This window comes from Nyctereutes procyonoides, unplaced genomic scaffold (genome assembly GCF_905146905.1).
Source record: "Nyctereutes procyonoides isolate TBG_1078 unplaced genomic scaffold, NYPRO_anot_genome, whole genome shotgun sequence".
Classification (NCBI taxonomy): domain Eukaryota; kingdom Metazoa; phylum Chordata; class Mammalia; order Carnivora; family Canidae; genus Nyctereutes; species Nyctereutes procyonoides.
Window position 1 is genome coordinate 16,436,826 of NW_026575137.1, and position 21,861 is coordinate 16,458,686.

The 21,861-nt window shown below is 39.7% G+C and overlaps 1 protein-coding gene across 4 annotated transcripts in view; it reads right to left on the minus strand.

Moving 5' to 3' along the window:
- Positions 1-21,861, minus strand: part of NCALD (neurocalcin delta) — a 377,982-nt gene that overhangs the window by 253,170 nt on the left and 102,951 nt on the right. For all 4 annotated transcript variants that reach the window (XM_055303513.1, XM_055303509.1, XM_055303512.1 and 1 more), the window contains one exon: positions 12,545-12,597. The gene's annotated coding sequence lies outside the window, so the exon portion shown is untranslated. The remainder of the gene's footprint in view (positions 1-12,544; positions 12,598-21,861) is intronic.

Genomic DNA, 21,861 nt, shown 5'->3' on the forward strand with positions numbered 1-21,861 from the left:
CAAGGCTAAATGTAATGTTTTTATTGAATACTCTCTCTCTCTCTTTTTTTTTTATTAAGCTACGGACCCCTAATGACATAGTAGCTATGAATTAATAAGCAGAGCACACATTTTAACTCAGCCACAATGAACTAATCAGGCTATCTCTTCTGTATTTTCCTTTATACAGTGCTGGTTCTCACCTCCACCCCTCTCTAAATCCATTGTCCAGACCCATTCTCCACCTATCCCTCCCTTCTCTGTGCCCAGGAACTATGTTGCCTAATCCCCTGCCTTCTGGCTCCTTATGGAGTTCTGCCAATGGGAGGCACCAACAGGAGACCAGGGTAGAGTGATAAAGACCCAGGTCTCCCTCCTCCATGTCCTCTGAACATAGGAATCCTACAGTTCTGGCAGTGACTGGCTCTCCAACTACACATCCCTGACTACTGCTCCTCTTGCCCCCATTCCAAAAAGAGTAGAAGCTTCTCATTGCTAAGCATTCCTGGCATTCCTGGTTGTCTTAGTATCCCTTATTTGTTCCCTTCACTCTGTCTACACCTCTGTAAATAGTACTTTTGCTCAATTCTCCTCAGAGTCCTCCAGAGTGTGCCTCCTGTTTCCTGCTAGGTCCCTAACCAATGGGAGCATGACTTGGAATGAAAAGCACAAGGTTTCCTCAGGCAAGGGGAGGTCCCCCAACCCACATTCTCCCTCCCTCCTACCTACCCTCACCACAGGATTCTTAGCATTTGTCTGATGTGTCCAGGTGTGTCCCTGGCTTTGGAAGAGCAATGGGTGTTGAGTTTTATATCTGAGAACCACTTGGGGTTTAAAAATGCAGATCCAAGGAAATTATCACAGATCCAGGGAGATGAAGGAGGTAGGTTGACAAAATGGAATGGAATGTCCTAGGTTGAACAGGAAAAGGACATTAGTGCAAACACTGATGAAACTGGAATAAAGTCTGTAGCTTAGCATTATTACACTGATATTAATTTCTTAATTTTGACAAATGTATTCTGGTTACTTAAGAAGTTAACATTAGGGGAAGCTAGGTGAAGGAAATATAGGAAATTTCTGTACTATCTTGGCAACTTTTCTATGAATATAAAATTATTCCAAAATAGCATGTATATTAAAAGGCAGTGGGGGTGGGGGCAGACTCCCAGGCTCTGCATTAAGCCCCTGAATCAGAATTTCAGCGGCAGGTACTCAAGCAGGTGGTTTGAGGACTAACCCTTGAGAAGTACCATCCCTAAGGGACTTGGAAACTATTCATTCTGGTTGAGATAAGGATGGAAAGATTTGTTTACTGATGCTAAATTACAGCATAATTACTTGACTATTTAAGGAAAAGAGCCAATTGAAGCTTTGTCAAAGTTCACCTTCTATGCCAGTTAATTAGGGATGAATGATTCATCCCTCGACCAGTCTCTGCATTTAGTTTCTTGCATAAAAACACTTGAAAGGGTACAGGTAATTATAGAACCAAACAAAGAAAGTGACAGTAGAGTTCTTCTACTTCCTCCTCCCTCTGAGATCAAGGTTTTTTTCAAAGCATGTCCTTTTTATTTTCTCCACCCAAGTTTCTAAGAGGGCAGGGCCAACCAAACAGAGTGACTTTCTTCATCTTTTCCATGGTGGGTTTCTCCAAGTTGATTTCAAGCTCTTGAAGGCAGGACCTATATTTTCAGTGTCTTCTGTGTTTTTTTCTACAGCTCAGTTCAGTATTCTTCACCCATTACTTTGATGAACTGACAATCTGTACTTCCCCACTATACCCATGTCACTATTTATGTTCAGTAGCCTGTAATGCTTATATTCAGCATTTTCTATGCCATTGGAATGTACAATGTTTCCAATATAAGAAGCAAAAAGGTAGAAGTGAAAATGTTATCATTATTATTACTTGTTTATTAACAAAAATGTTCATTGAGCACCTACTATGTGATATGGCACTAGTCTAGACCCTGGAAATCTAACAATGAAGGAAGGAAGAAGGAGATCTAACAATGAATTAAAGGAAACATAATCTTTCTCACTCTCCTGTCATTCCAAAAAAAAAAAAAAATGGGAATAAAAAAACCCGAAAACTTCTCTTTGCCTTATAAGGGCTGTTACATAGTTCAAATAACAATGGATGTAAATGTGCTCTGAACATTGTAAAGTGTTATAAAAATGTCAAGCGATACAAATTAATGACTTAAACAGTCCCTGTCTACTAACTCTAAGCCAGAAAGGTAATGGTTCAGTGGCCTTTCCATTAAGCAGAAATTTCAGACAAGATTTTATAAAAAGCAACCCTTTCAAAGATATAAACTCTGTTGCTTTGGAGTTAGTTAGTAGTGAGAATTAGATTAGCATCAAAGAACTTATCAGGGGGAGAAGTCTCCTGTGAAGAAAGCAGGCCTGCCATTTTATTCACAGCTAGACCCATTTTTGCTTCACTCTCCCTGAACAAACAGGAGGGCCCAGTTAGTCTAACTCTTCTCTACAATTGAAAAGGATATCCTATCCTATCCTATGGATAGCCATTCACATTTCTATTTTATTCAAAAAGAAGCTTCCAGATCAGTGATGAAAAAAATCTGTTAAAGTCGGTGCTAGTACATACAAACCTGTGAGCAGTTTTCAGCAGTTATAAAAGATTATGCTTGAGAGAAGTTTTGAAAAATCAGATTTTCTGTTTCAGATATAGTGTCTATTCTCAGCTTCTAAGGTAGAAAATGTTCTATTAGAGCAGTTTTCCATCTTTTTCTCTGCCTGGAGAAGTCGATGAGTTTCAAAGGGCTCTCTAGATACCATGGTAACTGCATGATTCTGATCAAGTCTGTGGTGTCTGGGGTACAGGTTAAGGAACCTGAAAATGCTACCTAAGAAAATCTGCATTAGAGTCACTTCTGGTGTGTTTGAACTGAACATCTGACACATTTGCCACAGATGTACATACAGCTGTGAGCCCCTGCTGTGTCCCAGCAAGGGACCAGCACCAGGATAACCAGTGAATGTAAGATGCCATTGCTAAGAACTCACAGGGGGCATAACGCCCAGGGAATGGCAGGTTAATTATGAAATATACAAGAATGTATAGGAATTATCTTGTGACATTTTAGCTCTTATTCCAAATTAAAATTTTATTCTCTAGTTTTTGCTGTGACTTCAGTTGTGGAAGTCTTTCATCAAGATTACTTCAGCTAAATATAAACCCAAGAAAAAGTTGAATGTTAAGCAGGGGAACAGTAAGAAGATCAGGAAGTTTAAGTTGTTCACTTGGGCCTCAAATGCACTTAGCCTGAAAAATCATGAAAAGGAAAAGGAAAACTATTGACCTATATAAAGAAACAGTATTTTTGGCTTTACCGGTAAAGCAAAGTAACATGCTGGCATGTGGGACTCTCTGAAGTCTACCTAAACTGTCTCTCTAGGGATGATATTTTCCCTTCGCCCAACAGTAATGAACAAATATCAGATGACAGAGACTTCCTTTTCACTGTAGAGCACATGTGCATGTTCATGCCACCCTCAGATTATGCCAGGAATCACTTTGGGGGTCACCATAGACATGAATAAATGAGTACCTCAATCATTTCCATATGTGTGAAAGAAATTTGACAGTGACCTCAAATGATCTTCACAGAACCCAAGAGTGAGCTGAATTTCTTTGGGAAACATTTAGGAAGCCCGTGCTAGAGTATCACAGCAAACCAAGAGCTAAAAAAGACACAAAAAGAAATGCCAGGCCTGGCCCATTTTGCCCTTTGGTTGAAGAGATAAGACAGACTTGGAGGAAATAGATAGCATTTTACTCTATCTCTCTTGCCCCATGTTTACCTCATGGAGTCCTTCTGTCTTTGGCATCCACACACCCACCATGTCCATTAATCATTTCTTCCATCTTCATGATCCTTCCCACCCTTCCGCACCCACACACACCACTTGGCTTCCTTTCCTTCTGGGCACAATCTGAGATGCTTATGATCTCTCCACAGAACCCTAACTATCTTTGTCTTTTTCTTTTTAACCCTGGATCCACCCTGTATTCTGTGTTCTCTGCTCCAATATTCAATACTCCTGGAGAAAAACCATGTAACCACAGAGATGTGTGGAAGAAGCCATGCAAAAAGGACTACTAGAGAATGTTAGTTTCCCAATTAGAAGGTAAGTTTTTTGAGAGCAGGAACTGTAACTCAGGCTGTTTTGTTAACCCTGAGGACACCCTAGCATGCTTAATAATCCTTGTTGCAAGGCAGTTAATACCAACAACCAAAAAACTTAGGAAAAAAAAATGATTAAATAAGGTCCATAAAATGCAGTTTATCTATCAGCATTAGATAAACTGATTTTTTCAAATTTTCACACATGGTTCATGTGAAAATAAACACAGCTATTCCAAAATAAAACATTCAGTAAAGTAGTTTTAGAAGGCAGTCATACTTAAAAAACAATTGGTAAAAGTTATTCTGTGGATTTCAGTTACTTTGTGAAGAGTTGTAAAGCTCTTCAAACTTATTTTATAATTCAGAATAATTTTTAACAAGCTCTTTCTTTCTATTGATTAAAGCAATGTAGTAAGATCTCACTTTCTTTACTACGTGACAAACCACCTCTAAAACTTCATCAAATAGAAGCCATCTTCAGGTCATATCTGTGTTTCTTCAGGGAAAAATAGAAGCACCTTTCCACATTAACCAGAAAGGTAAATATCAGAAGAATCCTGATATAACTCATCTGCAGAGAGAAAAGAGTCAGCATCCTATCAGGGCAATAGTCACTACTATAAAGCATAAATTTTCAGTGTGACATTGCTGCATGAACAGGGGGCCCCATGGAGCCTTGCACACTTTGAGCTAACACTAGAAATGAAAAATGTTCTTCCCTCACACCAGTGGCAAACCTGTCTCAGAGCTGGGTGGGGGTCACTGCTTTGCCAAGCCAAATGCACCACAGGCCACAACCCTCACACCAGCTTGGCAGGAAGAAACCTAAATATTGCCTGATTCTCCTACAAATGTAATAATATCCGACAAGAGACTGATTGGACAGCTCACGATGTCATTTCCTCTAATTAAAGAATGCTTGCAAAAAACCAAAATAGCCACAAAGCACTGTCAGCAAAGCAATCAGCAGCGACAATTAGCTGTCAGCTCACAAGCCTGAGCTGAGCCTTGTGTAGGGAGCAGGGCTTGTTGTTGTGGGTTTTCAAATCAGCATGACTGTAGGAGTCAAGGATGAAAAGGCTGCACAAAGGGGCCAGACCCTGTTGCACACCAATGGGTTAGGGGAGTAGCAGCAGCTTGTTTGTTGGTTGGTGCGTTGCTGTGTAGCAATGGAGGAGACCCTATGAAGAGCCCTTCAGTGTGCTCCCAAAGTAACTAGAAGTCTGCTGGCTACAGCCCATCCTACATTCACCACAAATCACCCTTCTCTTCCTGGGATAATGCTACCCACTCTTTGCAATGTATACACTTTGTCTGCATCTTCTGTGTGAGGAATTCACAAACTTCAGTGCCTGTGACTCTCCCTTTTCTCAACTCCTATAGCCGATTACTGTCTATACTACAAGGTCATTAACGACAGGCATTGAGAAAAGTATATAAAGAAACAAATGTAACACAGCTGTGTCACACCAGGGAATAATATATGCTAAGATCGTGGGTGTGCTTTTGTGTGTGTGTGACACACACATATGGATATAACAATTATTCAGAGGTGCACCATGCTCTCCTCCCCAGCACCATTCTCTGGGCACATAAAACAAAACTGTCTTCTGAAAATTACTGGAAGGTGACTGCTTCCTTTAGCTGCATTCCTTCACTCATCCTCCAGGGGGTGACTTCTGAAGTGGCTGAGACTGAGTGAAGGAAAGAACTCAGACGTCTGTGCACCCTCCCTTCTACTTCTGGCCTCAGTATTATTTATTTTTCTTTCCCATGAAAGAATATTTCAGCAGCAAAAGTAATTGGAGACCTGATTATAGCTGACCCTGACCATAATTCAAGCTCCTCCAACCCAGCATCCCTGAGAATAAAGCCAAGATTTAGCTCCCTGTCTACAGTCTGCATTTAGTTCCTCACCCAAAGCAAAGCTAGCCCTGAATTTCTTCATAGCAGTAATATGCCCAACCCAAAGATCCATTTCCCAGATTGCAGCTAAGGCTGACCACTGACACTAAAGTAGAATTCAGTGGCCTTGGACAACTGAGACAACTCTTTGCCTGGGTTGGCTCCATCAGGAGCCATGACCTTGTGCCCTCCTCAACCTGCTGAGAACACATACATGATGGTCCCATGTTGAAAAAGGCATGTTAAAACAATTTAATAATATCACCAGATCTCTCTGACTTCATGTCTCCCACTAAGGGGTAGGACAAGCAGGCCTTAAAATACCTGGGTAGAAAGCAAAAGGAAAAATAAGAGGAAAGTAGACACTCTAATCCAGTGATCGTGGTTGGCTTTTTTACGGTATCAAAGGAAAGAGAACAACTTAAGAACTGGGATAAATGTAAAATTAACTTTCACTGAAAGTTGAGAAAAAAAACAAAGAAAATTCAAATTCTGGCAACACAGTCCCATTGTTGTGTCATAAATTACTCAAAGTTGGGAGCTTCGAAAGCTGATGGCTCTTGGCAAGCACCTTGACAGAGGGATGGATCCTTGCTAGGACCCTTTGGGCCAGGTTTTGAAGCAACAATAGAAGCTTCATGCAGGTGCCTGTTTCTTCAACTGAAACCAAGGTGGAGAGGAAAGCCAGACTGCCTCTATGAGGCCGACTACATAGGTCTAAGAAACACCTTTATAAGAAGCAACAGAAAAATCCCTGCTACAAGAGTCAAGGTTTTGAGCGCTAAGAACCAAAACTCAAGAAAGAATTTGAAAATAAGAAGTTTTAAGTATGCATATCAATGATTATTGTTCAATTAAATTCAGTAATTTAACTAGAAAATTCATTTAAATGCCTTAATTTTGTTCACTATGTCCCTGGTTTATTCTTAAGGTAGGATTACCTTCACAATATTTTGACTTTGAAGGATTTTAATCTCATTATTAAAAGCACAGTTGGCTAAAAATGAAAAGAAACAGAAACAGTGATTATGTAAAACACTGCTTCTCAAAGATCCAAGTGCATAAAAATCCCTCTGGATCTCGTTAAAATGCAGGTTCTGATTCAGCAGGTCTAAATGGGACCTGCATTCTGCATTTCTAATAAGCCCTCAGTGGCTGCTGCTGCAGCTACTGGTCCCTGGACCACCTTTGGAATAGCAAGGATGCAGAGGGTTAAACATATCTAAGCTACAAGATGATGTGACTGCTCCTGGGATAGCTGGGGAATCATGATATTGGACTCCTAGGTGTCGTGGACATCAGGTATTCTTCAGGATCCTTCACTTTACACCCCTTTTCTGAGAAGCTACAAACCTCTGCAGTTGCCTGCCTGTGGTCTCTGTCGTCTTCTTTTCCCGTCTTCTTTCCGTGACTCTCTTTCTCCTCTCCTTCTCTTGAAAGGCAACAGGGGCAGAGAGAGGCACTCTTCCTCCTTTCCTCACCCCAGCCCTCAGAATCAAGCTATTCTATTGTGCGATTCCTGCCACTGTAGGCAGTTACTTCCTGAGAAGTTAAAGAGAATGCCAAGTAGAGCCAACCCAAGAGAAGAAGAAAATTTAAAGCCTCTCAGCTTTCCCATTAAGTTTTGGATTGTGGTTTTATTGCCTTCTTTTGATTCGGCTTTCCTCCATTTCTGACTGGCATTTTTATTTACAATCTAAGTGTTCCTTTAATACCAGTGGCTCTTAGAAAGCTGCAACATCGTTCTGTATCCACTGAAGATACAGAAAACCCCAGAAAAAGCTTCATAATCAACAGAAGCATAACTTGTTATGAGCCAGTCGAAGAGCTAAGGTTACAAGACAACCAGGTGAACTAATTTAGAGAATGGCATGGAACTCCAAGGACAGACGGGACACACAGACTGTCGCCTTTGACAGAGTGCTGTAGGAGAAAGTAGTCATCATAAAAGCAGGGAGGAAGAAAACAGCCAAAATGTTCGTGAGTCCTCAAGGGCTAGTGTGTGCTAGCATGACAGTATGGAGTCCCTGGGAGCCTCTCTCAAGCTTGTTTTCCCATAGGTTTCCAGTGCTACTCCTGAGAAGGATTAAGGGAAGGGTCGGAGACAGAAGAGTGATCCTTTAGAAGGACCAAGAAACCCATCCACTTCTCACAACTTTATTCCACGTTAAGCAAGAGTTTTTTTTTTTTTTTTAAGATTTTGTTTATTTATTCATGAGAGACACACATACACACAGAGAGGCAGAGACACAGGCAGAGGGAGAAGCAGGCTCCATGCAGGGAGCCTGACGTGGGACTCGATCCCAGGTCTCCAGGATCAGGCCCTGGGCTGAAGGCGGTGCTAAACTGCTGAGCCACCCGGGCTGCCCAAGCAAGAGTTTTAAACCACTGGGAAAGGAGCAGAAAACCTTCCTACTCTGAAGATCCAAGCAAAGATCCACCGATTCTTGAGAAAGGCAGAAGCAAAAGCTGTCTGCCCTGATGGACAGACAACAAACTCTCAAATCCAGAATCTGGTCCTGACACAAAGAAGAGGTCTGCTATAACCCAGGGAGGGGCAGGAAGCCGTCTCCCGCTAAGACACCCAGAGACACAAGGCAGAGATTGGCTGCCACGAAGAGGAGGAGGAACAGAGACAAAGGTCAGGTCCCAAAGTGTAGACACACAGGCCTGCCCAAGACTGAGGCTGGACCAGCAGAACTGACAACCCCACCACCACCGCCACTGTATTACATTGAGCACTGAGCAAGAACACTCTACTCCTAGGTGAGCACCAACGTGGAGAGATTCAGTGGAGCAGGTGTGGCAGGTCTGATGAAAGCAGAGAATGGAGTTTGACAGTGGGAAAAGCCCTCTGGCACACCAGCCACACTAAGCATAAGGTAACTACTGGCCACCACTGGAGAATGGTGGAGTCTAGTGGGCTGAAGGTAACTACAGCAACCAGAAGCTCAACCCCACCCTACCAAGTCTCTACTAACTACCGATCTTGTCATCTGCTAACAAGATTAACACAACTCCTTGTAAGGATTTCTTAGGACACAAAACTGATACCCATAAAAGAAAAAAATTGATAACTTGAAAGCTGAACTTCATGAAAAATAAAAACTTCTGTTCTTTTAATGACACTTTTAAGAATATGAAGAAACAAGCCACAGACTGGCAAAAGGTATTTGCAAGCACATGTCTGATAAAGGGTTTATATCCCTAATATATTCAGTTATGGATCACTAACAGAAAGGTAATGTAAGTTTAAAAATGGGTGAACAATTTGAACAGACACTTCACCAAAGAAGATATACAGACAGTAAACAAGCATATGAAATGGTGTTCACATTATTAATCACTGGGGAAATGAGAATGAAAGCTACAATGAGGTACCACTGTATACCAACTCAAAATGCTAAAATTACAAAGACTAATTAATATCAAGTGCTGGGAGGCTGTGGAACATCTAAACTTTCATGTATTGATGACTGAAATGCAAAATGACACAGTTACTTTTAAAACAGCCAGAGGAATTTTTCTCAAATAATACTAAAAATATAGTTGCTATACTTACCACATGATCCAATAATCCTGCTTCTAGTAACTTAAAACATATATCTATACAAAGATCCATTAACTAATGATTATAGTAGCTTTATTCATATAACCAAAAACTACAAACAATCCATGTTCATTAATTGATGAATGGATGAACACATTGTGGTACATTCACACAATGGGATTCTACTTAGCAATAAAAAAGAAAAAACTATTGATATAGGCAAAAACATGCATGAATCTCAAAACTTTATGCTAAATGAAAGAAGTCTGAAACGAAAGTCTACATACTCTGCAACTTCACTTACATATTATGAAAAGAGAAAATTCTGGGACAGACATCAGATCAGTAGTTGTCAGGGCTGCCACTAGGGAAAGTACATCTACTGCCAAGGAACACACTTTCAGGTGTTGGCTATCCTCTGCATTGTTACTCTGGTGGTTACATGATTTTATACATTTGCTGAAACTTATCAAACCATAAATTTCAAGAGAGTGCATTTTACTGTGTGTTAATTATTCCTCAGAAGGCCAAACCAAAATAAATAAACAGATAAATTGTACTATGACCAAAGGATGCTGCTTGGTCAAGTTGTATCCACAAAGAAAAATTAATCTTGACCCTCTACTTCACATCATACACAATAAAATCAATTTCAGATGTATTATAAATCAAAATGTAAAAGTGAAATAATATAGCTTTCAGGAGGAAACAGAAAACATCTTTCTGAACTTAGAATAAGACCAAGATTTCTTAAATAGGACACATAGTGTCAACCACAAAAGAAAAAAGCCATTTTACCTTTGTACCAGTTGCACCATTTTAAAGGAATTTAAGAGAGTGAAAGGTAAACCACAGGAAAAAAGAGAATATATTTACAACACATACATCTAGCAAAAGCTCAAATCCAAAATACATATTATTAAAAATGTCTACAATTCAATTAGAAAGATGATTCAATAAGATAATTCAATTTTTTTCAAAAGACATGAATATTCACCTCAATATTTTTTAAGATTTGAAAGGGACTTTCATAAAACAAAGTATACAGTTAATTAACATATGAAAATGTACTCAACTACATCAGTCAGGGAAATACAAATTAAAACTACAATATGATTCTACACACCTACCAACAGAGCTTTAATAAAAAACCAACCAATCAAACGAACAAAACAGAAAATATCTTGTATTGGAAAAAATATGGAAAATCAGAACCATCACATATTCCTGATGGACATGTAAATTTTTAAATTAATACAAACATTTTGAAAAACTCCTTGATAGAGTTTGATACAGCTGAACATATACCTACTCCAAGACCCAGAAATTCCCTTCCTGCATACAAAACCAACAGAAATTGTAAAGATAGCCAAAACCAAAACTTACCAAAACTGACTCAAGAAGAAATATAAAATCTAAATAAATCATAAATTAAAACAGTAGGTGAAATTCTTCCCTCAAAGAAAACACCATGCCCCGACTGTTTTAGTGTCAAGTATCATCACCCAATGAAGTAGCCAGTAATTCTAATACTTTGAAAACCATTCCTGACAGGGAAAATACTAGACAGGAAAATTTTAGCCAATCTCAGGACATAATTTATTTATTTTTTTAAATTTTTTTAAATTTATTTATGATAGTCACAGAGAGAGAGAGAGAGAGAGAGAGGCAGAGACACAGGCAGAGGGAGAAGCAGGCTCCATGCACCGGGAGCCCGACGTGGGATTCGATCCCGGGTCTCCAGGATCGCGCCCTGGGCCAAAGGCAGGCACCAAACCGCAGCGCCACCCAGGGATCCCCTCAGGACATAATTTAGAAACTACATCTCACTGAGTACAGAAAGGATAAAGTACGTTGACCAAGTTGGATTTATCTTAGCAATGCAAGATAGCTTAACACTTGAAAATCCATACATGTAAATTACCATGAGTAAAATTTTTATCAAAGGATAAAAATCATTTGATCACCTCAGTAGATTAGCAAAACATTCAATAAAATTCAATGTGCAGGTGAACTAATTTACTTTTTTAAAAGTCTTTTTTTTAAGATTTATTTATTTATTCTTCATTTCTTCTTTATTTTATTATTTTTTTAATTTAAATTCAATTTGCCAACATATGGTATAACACCATTGCTCATCATATCATGTGCTCTCCTTAATGAGGGTCACCCAGTTATCCCATTCCCCCTGCCCAGCAACCATCAGTTTGTTTCCCAGATTTAACATGGTTAAATGTTTTATTTGTCTTCTCTCTAATTTTTCCCCATTCAGTTTCCCCCATTCCCTTATGGTCCCTTGTGCTATTTCTTATATTCCACATATGAGTGAAACCATATAATTGTCTTTCTCAGATTGACTTATTTCACTTAGCATAATGAGCTAATTTACTTTTAATCAACTAGGAGTAGGAAAGAAACTTCTTAATCTGATAAAGAATATTGGTAAAATATCTCCATCAAATTATGTACCATAATTGATTTGATACAATTTAACTACTGTTAGATGTTTGGATTCTCTCCTCTTTGTTTCATTTGGCTACTATAATTTATGTTGTGATAAACATCTTTGTGCATGTTAATAAAGTTGCCTAACCTCTCTGTGCCTCAATTTCCTCATGTACAAGATGGGAATAAGGCAGCAGCTGACTCCTAGGGCCATGCAAGGATAAAATAAGATGTTGAATTTAGGTCTTAGGGAGTCTTGGGAGAGAAGTGTGGCTTATAAATCTGAAAACTTGGGACGCTCAAAAGTGTGGCTCAGTGGTTGAGCGTCTGCCTTTGGCTCAGGGTGTGATCCTGGGGTCCTGGGATGGAGTCTCACATCGGGTTCCCTGCGGGGAGCCTGCTTCTCCCTCTGCCTGTGTCTCTGCCTCTCACTATGTATCTCTCATGAATAAATAAAGCCTTTAAAATAAGTAAATAAATCTGAAAACTTTTGTTCTGTATTTACCTGGTGGCAGATTTCTCAAAGCACGCTGTAGGCTCAAGTCAGAAGAAGTCACTCTGTCAAAAACAAAGAAAGTTCTTGTTTTAGGTTGTCAGGAACTAAGGGTATAATGTGGAATGCAGCCAGTGATGGGAACTATCACTTGCTCCAGGATTCTCCTGCATAATTGATAACTTCTGTCCCTCCTAATCTCCTTCCCTTTAATCAAGTGAGAATGGCTACTACATGTTCTTTGCATCTGCTCTTGACCTATAGCATTCCATTTTTTCACAGCAGCCAGAAAGAGGATTCTAAAATTTAACATGATGCACCATACCCCTCCTGAAACCCCTTCACAGCTTCCTCTTACTTTGGGCAACTTCTTTATTATGTCTTAGAAAGTCTTTCATTATCTGATGCCCATCTACTTCTCTAGCTCTGTTTCTCATCTCTGCTCCAGCTATACTGTACTTCCTTCAGCTTCTCCTTCCTTGCCACTTCTCTGCTTTCATACACATTGTTCTCTCCTCTACTAGGATGACCTCTTCCCCTCCCCCACTCACCTCCACCTGACTTATTCCTACTTTCCTTCCATTCTGCACTCAAGTGTTACTTCCTCAGTCATCCATCTACTCCGCTGGACCATCTTAAGTTTCTCCATTTACACTTCAAAGAAGTCGGCACTCTTCTGTAACATCATGCATGCAACTACTAATTCAGTATATCTTGCCTTCCCTGTGAGCCCAGGAAGCACAGTTGTTTTGTTCACAGCTATATCTTTATGCCTCACCCAGGCCTGGTCTTACAGTAAAACTTAATAAATATTTATAGAGTAAAAGAGTTACTAAACTAATCCCTCACTTCTTAACTTTCTAACTTATCTTTTGATTCATGCCGCCAATTTAAAAGACTTTCTACTTTACTACTACATATCACTGATTATTAAGATTCATTGATTGCAAGAGACAATGCTGCTTTATATAGCAATAAGGGAAAGAAAATCGGCTGCACAATAAACTGTGATGCAACACTATGATTTAGAATTTTTATTTCATGCTTATTTAAAGAGCTCTACTGGACTTATGTAAAATCTGAGTTTTATCATATCGGTATAAAAGGAAAACATGAAAAAGTGGGTGGAATAAATTGCTATGCAAATTTACTTTGGTTTAGGTATGCACATTCAGAAGCCACTCTTTGAATCATATTTGACACAATATCCAGTAAGTGTATTTTCCTACACGATACTGTCCTCTCTGCCACCAAGAGCTTTAGTAATGCAACATTTCCTAAAAGAGAACTCATGTATTATATTTGGGATTTTCTTCTAAGCTTTTGATACTTTTCCGTAAGTGTTGGCAAGAAAATCTTACTAATAGATGCCATAGGATTTCAGTCAACACTTAGGACTTAGATTCCTTTCTCAGATCCCTCAAAGGGATCGCTGAGTGAAACAAGACGGGGTTGCAGTTGTCTTGTCATGCTACCAGAACTACCAAGTTCACACATGCCCAGACAATGTAACTACAGCACAACTGCCACCTGACCAATTGCAACAAAAGATGCTTTTGGTTGTAGACACATTCTGGTAACAGAGTTTCAAAATGTGAGAAAAATAAAACTTGTCTTAGAATCAACAAAATATGAGAGGCTAAAAAAGACTCTTCAGAGAATTTAGGAAAGTTCATAAAAGGAAGAATGCAAATTCTCTCTCTCTCTCTCTCTCTCTCTCTCTCTCTCTCTCTCTCACACACACACACACACACACACACACAGACAGTCAAAAGCATAACCAGAAATTTTGACTTGTCACACACTGAAATAGGGAGATAGGTACTCTAGGCACTGGGCTGAGGGGTAGAGGATAAATTTAGCCACCCTCCTCCAGCCAGGCCTTGGCATTGGTGCTTCCACCATGGAGTAAGAAGGCATTTCTCAACTTTCCACTAGTCCAGCCATGCCCTCCTGGACAGAGTCCTTCCCAAGGTGTGTCCTCTCCCTAATTGCTTTTTAACCTATTAAAATACTTTTTTTTCCTTCTTATTCTGTGTGTATGATTAAAAGATATGAGAGAGATCTACCTACTTAACAGACTTTCAGCCATATAATACAGTGTTGTTAACTATAGGCACAATGTGGTATATAGCAGGTCTCTAGAACTTGTCATTCTTGTATAATTGAATATACTTCTTGTAAGTGGAATCACACAGGACTGCCTTATTTCACTTAGGATAATGCCCTCAAGGTTCATCCATGTTGTTGCAAATGACAGGATTTCCTTCTTTTTAGGCCAAACACTATTCCATTATAGGAATATACCTGTAAAATACCATTTTTAAGAACATCATCTTAAAGTAAAAGGAAAATTCTTAGAAATGTGCCATCATGTTAGAGCAGACCAAACTATAGTGCCAGAGGTTCCCTCATTCCCAATCCAGGATTTCAGGATCTTGGGGTCTCAATGTATGAATGCTCAACCATGCAGGGAAAAGGAGCAGAAAAGAGATACCATCAGAAAATCCAGTGTGCCTCTCTGTGAGCCAGTTTCCTCATCTGTAAAAAAGTCATATTCAAGGTCCCAGGAAGAAAGAGATTACACACTCAAATGGAGTTTTAATGAAGGAGTTTTAATAGTGAAGTAGATACTTTCTAATGGCCAAATCCAAGGAGAAGCCAGAGAGCAGATAAACTCATTGGTGTGATCCTTGGAGATCCCTGTCCCTGGGCTCAGAACAACATGGAGTAGGGGCAAGACTAGACCTTGGAAGACGGAGAAGACCCAGTATGCATCATCTCTGTGTTCCCATAGAATTCCAATATTCTACAACCATTTTGGTACAGAACTAAGCTTTGCTACAGTAAGAAGAAAAATTCTGTTTACTCCAAAGATTTGAGGATAATCCACCAAGATGCATTTTCTCATCATTCTGTGTGCATAGCTCAGATAACAGCACTCATTTGTTGCTCTTGGAAACAGCTCAGATTAAGAACATCGCACTAAGCAGTCCCTGTTTTCCTTTAACTGAGCTCTTACAAATGTAGCAGGATTCTGTTTGGAGCTAGTAATTGATGTTTCCCCCTCCTCGTCTTATCCCCTGAGACCCTCCCTTTTTCCAGAAGGAGGATCCTGTAGTGTCCACCGCCTCACAGAAGAGATGTTCCTGCAGGAGCAGAGATTTTTGGCTTCCTAAACCCCAGCACTTAGTCTCAGAACACAGACAACAGAGCCAGAGCAATGCTTACCACCTGCTTCTGCCCCTAACCCCATACCCAGAGGATTATTCTGTTAAGAGAGAAAGGACTGAGCAGACATATGTTTCCTGAGCACAGGGCTCCCAAATCCTTTCCCTACAAGCTGAGATGGTAAACAGTAAATTTCCCTCTTCTCACCCAAACTCATTTTCAAATCTTTCCTACTTTTCCTACCTGGGCCATGCTCCAGGTCCCACCTCACCTACCCAACACTGGCTCTCCAGTGGCAGCGAAGACTACAGGCCTCAGGAGTCACAGGGGTGCTCAGTCCTATGAGACAAGTGTGAGATTTTTAATTGCAAGAATCAAGGATCCTTTCAAAAGTTTCATTTTGAAAAATGGTTGCTTCTAGGGAAGTTCCCAGTATCATCTGTTCCAAGGACTCCGGCAAAGGTGCTGACCAGTTTCTAGCATCTCTGCTTTCCTGAATTTGGAGGCAATACCATGCTCTAAAATGCATGGAGTTTTGCTGTAACTCTTCTGTAGACATCCAACTGGGCAGCACTGGCCATTAGAGAGGTGTCACACAGTGCTGTGAAAGCTCTCTCAGAAGAGGGGAGTCACACTGGGTTAGGATAAAAACCCATTTGGAAAAAAACAAAAATAAGTTTTCTGGGTAAAGCATGTCATTTCTCCTTTCAGAGGAATTAGGCTATTTCCAAGTGGTGCCATACTGTGAAAAAACTTCTGGCAAATAAACTAAAAGGAAGAGGGAGGCTGCCATTCTGCCCATTTGGAAGGGCGACTGTAGGTGGGCTGGAGAATCCAGTAACTGTCTGGATGACTGTGGCTAAATTGCTTAACCTTTCTGTGTTTCATTTTTCTCATGTGCAAAAATGCCAGAGTTCAGATTAAGAAAATTTTGAAGTCCCTTCCAACTCTAAGAATATATGACTTTCAAGCGGGAAAGGGACTTTCCAGTTCAGAGTCCAAGGATTTGCTATTGAAAAATGAAGCAAAGAAAGAAGAAAGCACTCCCATTATCAGCCAAGGGGGCTGTAAGTCTGACAAATAACAGAAAAGAAGTGCTCTGTGGATCCTGTCACTTGACACGTTATGGCTGCATTCCCATCTTGGATGATACCATACGAATGGGCTATTCCATGCATCTCAAGAATGCCCCGACCATATTAGGAATACTCCTAAGTGGCTCCTCTGTGACATTACACAGTACTGTTCCTGACATGGCCATTTCAGTCAGCTTCAGACTCAACTCTAGATGAAAATATTACAGTTGGATGATTTGTCAAGTGCTAAGTCTAATCCTTGCAGCTCTTTTTTCAGAGTCCTTAAAAAGAAGAGTGCCAGATGTTATACTTGTATATTTAATTGGAAACTGAATGGGGAAAAAAACAAAACGCAGCAAGCCTAGTTGTAATATTTAACTGTTTTTGAAAAACCACCATCTAAACATACCAAAAATAACATATTTTCAAAACCGTGACAAAGTCAAACGTCTCTCGAATACAAAAAAATAAGTCTGTCATGAGCCATTCAGAATAAAGCAATCTGTCAGTTGTAAAATGTAAGTTCTCCTTTATAAGTAGCTTGCGTGTTTCCAACTCTCAATAAATACCATGCTAACATATCAAAAATGTTCAGAGAGAATTCCATCAGTGTCAGAAAACACTAATTAATCAGTTACTTGGTTAACATCAGCCTGGATCTCCCACAAGCACTTAGCACGTATCATCTATTCTCTGGCTATCCCTTTCTACTTATCACACAAGCCAGGAACCTGAACATTATTTAATACTCTTCCTCTCATCAATAACCAAATTGGTCTCCTATTCTCTGTCCCTACTTCTATTACCTAGATCAAGCCCTCACCCTCTATCTACTGTGGGCAATTTCAAGGTCTTTTAGCCTTCAATGTCTTCAATTCATTCAACTATCCTTGACATTTATCTTTTTCAAATACACATTTGATATGTCATTTGCCTGCTCAGGCCCACTCTTAAATGGGTAACTTACAGGAAGGATTTAAACTTCAACATGTTGTCCCCCCCTCATACTCCATGTTCCAGCCTTGTCACACTGCTTATAGTTTTCCAATGATTGTGATATCCAGGTCTCTATGTCCTCTAATCAAGCAACTCCTCCCCATCCCACCTCCAAAAGGGTCCATCTAACAATTCTGCTTCTTTCAAGATGAAAATTCCCCCCTGAGCCAACACAGTCTGTCCCTTACCTCTCTCTTCACCTGACACTCCCCCCCATTCTCCACTGCTCAGCACCAGCAGTACCAGCCCTCTGGAGGGTCTGCTTCCCTCCTCCAGGCAGCCATTTGTACACACTGGAGGCCCTTTTCTAACTACTCTGCACTTGCCTAACTTGAACTCATTCTTTGGGTCTCAAGTTCAATATGACTCCCTGTGAGAGACCTTCTCTAACCTCCCAAAAGAAAATTTGGTTCTGCTACACATTCTGTAGACTACTCTTCTTTTCCCTATTGTACCTAATCATTGCTGATGGTTATATGTTTATCATTGTGGTTATTCATTCTAAGCCCATTACCCTCAATGGACACTTACCTCTGTGAAGTAGAGACGGTTCAGGTCCAAAGTTTACCTCCAGAGGCTAGCACAGTGCCTAGCACACAATAAAAGTTTTTCAACCAACTCATGGTACTGTGAGCTTCACTTACTTTGTAAAAGTTCCTTCCATTCCTCTCCAAGCCCCCACATCTTAAAGCTACTGGGTCGGGTGGGTTATCGGGAGGAACCATCTTGCAAGGCACCCACTTTTCCTCCCACCTTTCCTTTATTCCAGCCCATTAACTCATCTCAGATTCTCCATCACTCAATTATAAAAAGCAAAGAGCAGACCTGGCAAAGATGGAACTATCTTTAGAGAATTGGAGAGGAAGAAGAAACTGAGTGAAATTCTCCGAGGAAGAAAAGGAGCAGAATTTCAAACACTGCATGTTTACAGTACGTATTGCTTAAGCACACACACCCTGCATACACACACAGAGACGGCAAGATCAAAAGAGGTAGAAGAAGCACAATGGATCAAATGGCTTCCGGTCTTAAAACCTGCTTAAGAGCATTTCGATATGGACTATATATTAGGTGATTTGGAAATTATTGTTAATTGGCTTGGGTATAATCATGACACTGCAGTTATGTAGAATAATGTCCCTGTTGTCAGGAGAAGCATATGGAAGTATTTAGGGGTGAAGTATCATGATGTTCTTAACCTACATTCAAGTGGGTCAAAAAAAGAATGTGCATATTTATAGATCAATTCCACTTGAACACAAACTTAATCCAATGTGTGTATCTGTGGAACAAACAAGAGAGAGAAAGCACATGCAGCAAAATGAAGAAGCTGTGACTAATGTACTATTCTGTCAACTTCTCTGTAGGTCAATTTTAAAAATAAAAAGGAATGAAAAATAAGTAATAATAAGTAAGGAAATAAAGTCCCTTTTATGTATCCACTAAATATTCTCCTTTGAAGCTCTAACTGCATTGACCTGAGGGGGAAACAATGTCCACACCTTTTCATACTGAGATGGTTTATGAAGCCCTCAGGGAACCCAGGCTTCTGATAGAAAAGTAACAGCTTCTGGGCGGTGCCAGTAGGAGGGTAGAACAGGGAAGACTCAAACTAATCTCTTCAGCATTTCCTGATGGCCTCAGCACAGTGGCCCCTGCACAGGCAGTCTCCTTTCTATGAACTTCTTTGCCCTTGTACTGCCCCTCCTGATAAATGACCAGAGATTCAAACATTGGTATGAATGCAGCCCCCAATCCTCCAGTAACTTATTCTAAGAGTGACTACTTAATTTATTATTCAAATGAACATACTTTTGATAGTGAAAAAGGATGCTAACAGACAGGATGCTAGGACTATCCCAGGAAAACTGGAACTATCTCAGGGATATTTGGATATATGGTCATCCTATTTATCTCCCTTGAGCAGATATATTAGACAAATACATAAATCATGGTAATAGCAATGTTCATTTAATCATGTAACAAAATAGCACAAAACAACTGCCATCCATAAATTGCTTGGAGTTCAAAGGTAGGATAAAGTAATTCCTTTGGAGGAATCAAGAAGAAATTCATGAAGGAGCAACATTTTTCAACTTGATCTTAAACAATAATTGTATTTCTGTACATAGAGTTGGAAGGGAAGGTCATTCCAAATGGAAAAAACTGTAAGCACAAAGGCCAAAGTAGGAAAGCATAACAGTATGCCAGGAAAATGGAAGCAATCTAATGTAGCTGATCTGAAGAGGTATCCATTGGAAAGACAGGAGACGAGCCTGGAGAGATAAATTGAAACCACAGTGAAAAGTGTGTGCTCAGTTCATTAAGCAACAAATAGTCATTGAGGGTTTTTGAGAAGGACAGTAATAAGGCCATGGAGGGCCTTGAATGTCAAACTAAAGACTTAAGGCCAGAGAATCAGAAAGATCTTTTATTGAACAGTTTTCTACAGTAAGAACACCCACAAGTGTAAACTTATATTAGCCAGTCTGCAAACATGAGTGATATAAACCAAAAGGAAATTGTCACAGTAACTGATATCATAAGCTTTAAAACCACCTTTGTTCTCTCTTGTTGATAGTTCTGATTTTGTCTGCTGGGTTGAGTATTACTTCTGTCAGATTTTCTTGGAGCCCTATTGCCAGAAAGCCTGTGTCACAGAAACAGAAATGAGAGTTTAAATGTTCAGAATTGTCCAAGCTTGAAAGATGAAAACTGAAAACACAGCACTTGAGCTAAAGGAAAAGCAGCTACCAAAAGAGGAGGGATGTGATAAGTTTTCTTTGAAGATGGGAAATTACATTTTGAAGGCAAAGTTAATTTTAATGCAATTTCTTCTACCTCACACACAAAAAAGCCCGAGGCAATCTCATATTTAATAAGATTAATTAAATTTTCCCCGAAGATTAATTTATAGATATTTATTGGATTACATAGAGAATTTCAGGGGGGAATAATTAAAAGACAATGTTTCAACTGTTTTCAGTTTTATTACAGATATCTGACTAGACAAGAGCACATGCCTCATAGAAGAATACGTCATTACAGAGAAAACTATTAATACCAAATCTTCCCGGAAAAGGTGAACAACACTGGCAAAGCAATATAATTTCCAGAGAGAATGGCCCAACAGGAAGCTAGTGCTCTGGTCTCTAAATACAAAGGCTAGAGTATTTGTAAACAGAAAGCACATATTCCCTATCTATAGAGGGTGTGCCCTGTTTAAAAACTATTCATAAATGAATGAAGAAAAGGCTGATCTAGAAACTAACTCTTAAATTTTCAATCCATGGAGTTTTATATCTACAAGGACATCTGGGGAAAGTAAAGAGGAGCCAATTTTAAAAGGCTGCACCTGGGCTTTGAGCTTTCAAAAAGCTAATTGCAAGTAAATGCAGCCCATCGTACATGCCTACATCCATAAGTCACACATGCCTATACATCTTTGGAGGATGAAAGGAGACAAATTCATTATTTTAAAACCTGATAAATAAAGAAGAATAATCAAATGTTTTTCTTGTCTTTCCTATATGAACTAGACCACTGGGTGACCAAAAATAGAGGAAGGGAAACAATTTTTTTATAAAAGTATTCCTCCTGATAAATGAAAAAAAAATAGCCTAAACTAGAATATCACCATTTTGCTAATCCTAATAAATAAGTCCTTTAAGTATTGAGCACCAACAATTGGTAGCTTTACAAAAAGAGGGGTGAGACAGATATTATATGCTTCCTGATGGAATAACACTCCTCTAATATTGCCAAAAAATTGTATCTGAGTCTGGTCGAACCTCAAAATCGACCTTCCAGAAAATACAGAAGACAAAGGAACACAGTAAAATGTATCAAGACTCGCAATCAGGGCAGCCCCGGTGGCTCAGAGGTTTAGTGCCGCCTTCAGCCCGGGGTGTGATCTTGGAGACCCGGGATCAAGTCCCACTTCGGGCTCCCTGCGTGGAGCCTGCTTCTCCCTCTGCCTGTGTCTCTGCTTCTCTCTCTCTCTCTCTCTCTCTCTCTCTCTCTCTCTCTCTCTCTCTCTCTCTCTGTCATGAATAAATAAATGAAAAATCTTAAAAAAAAAAAAAA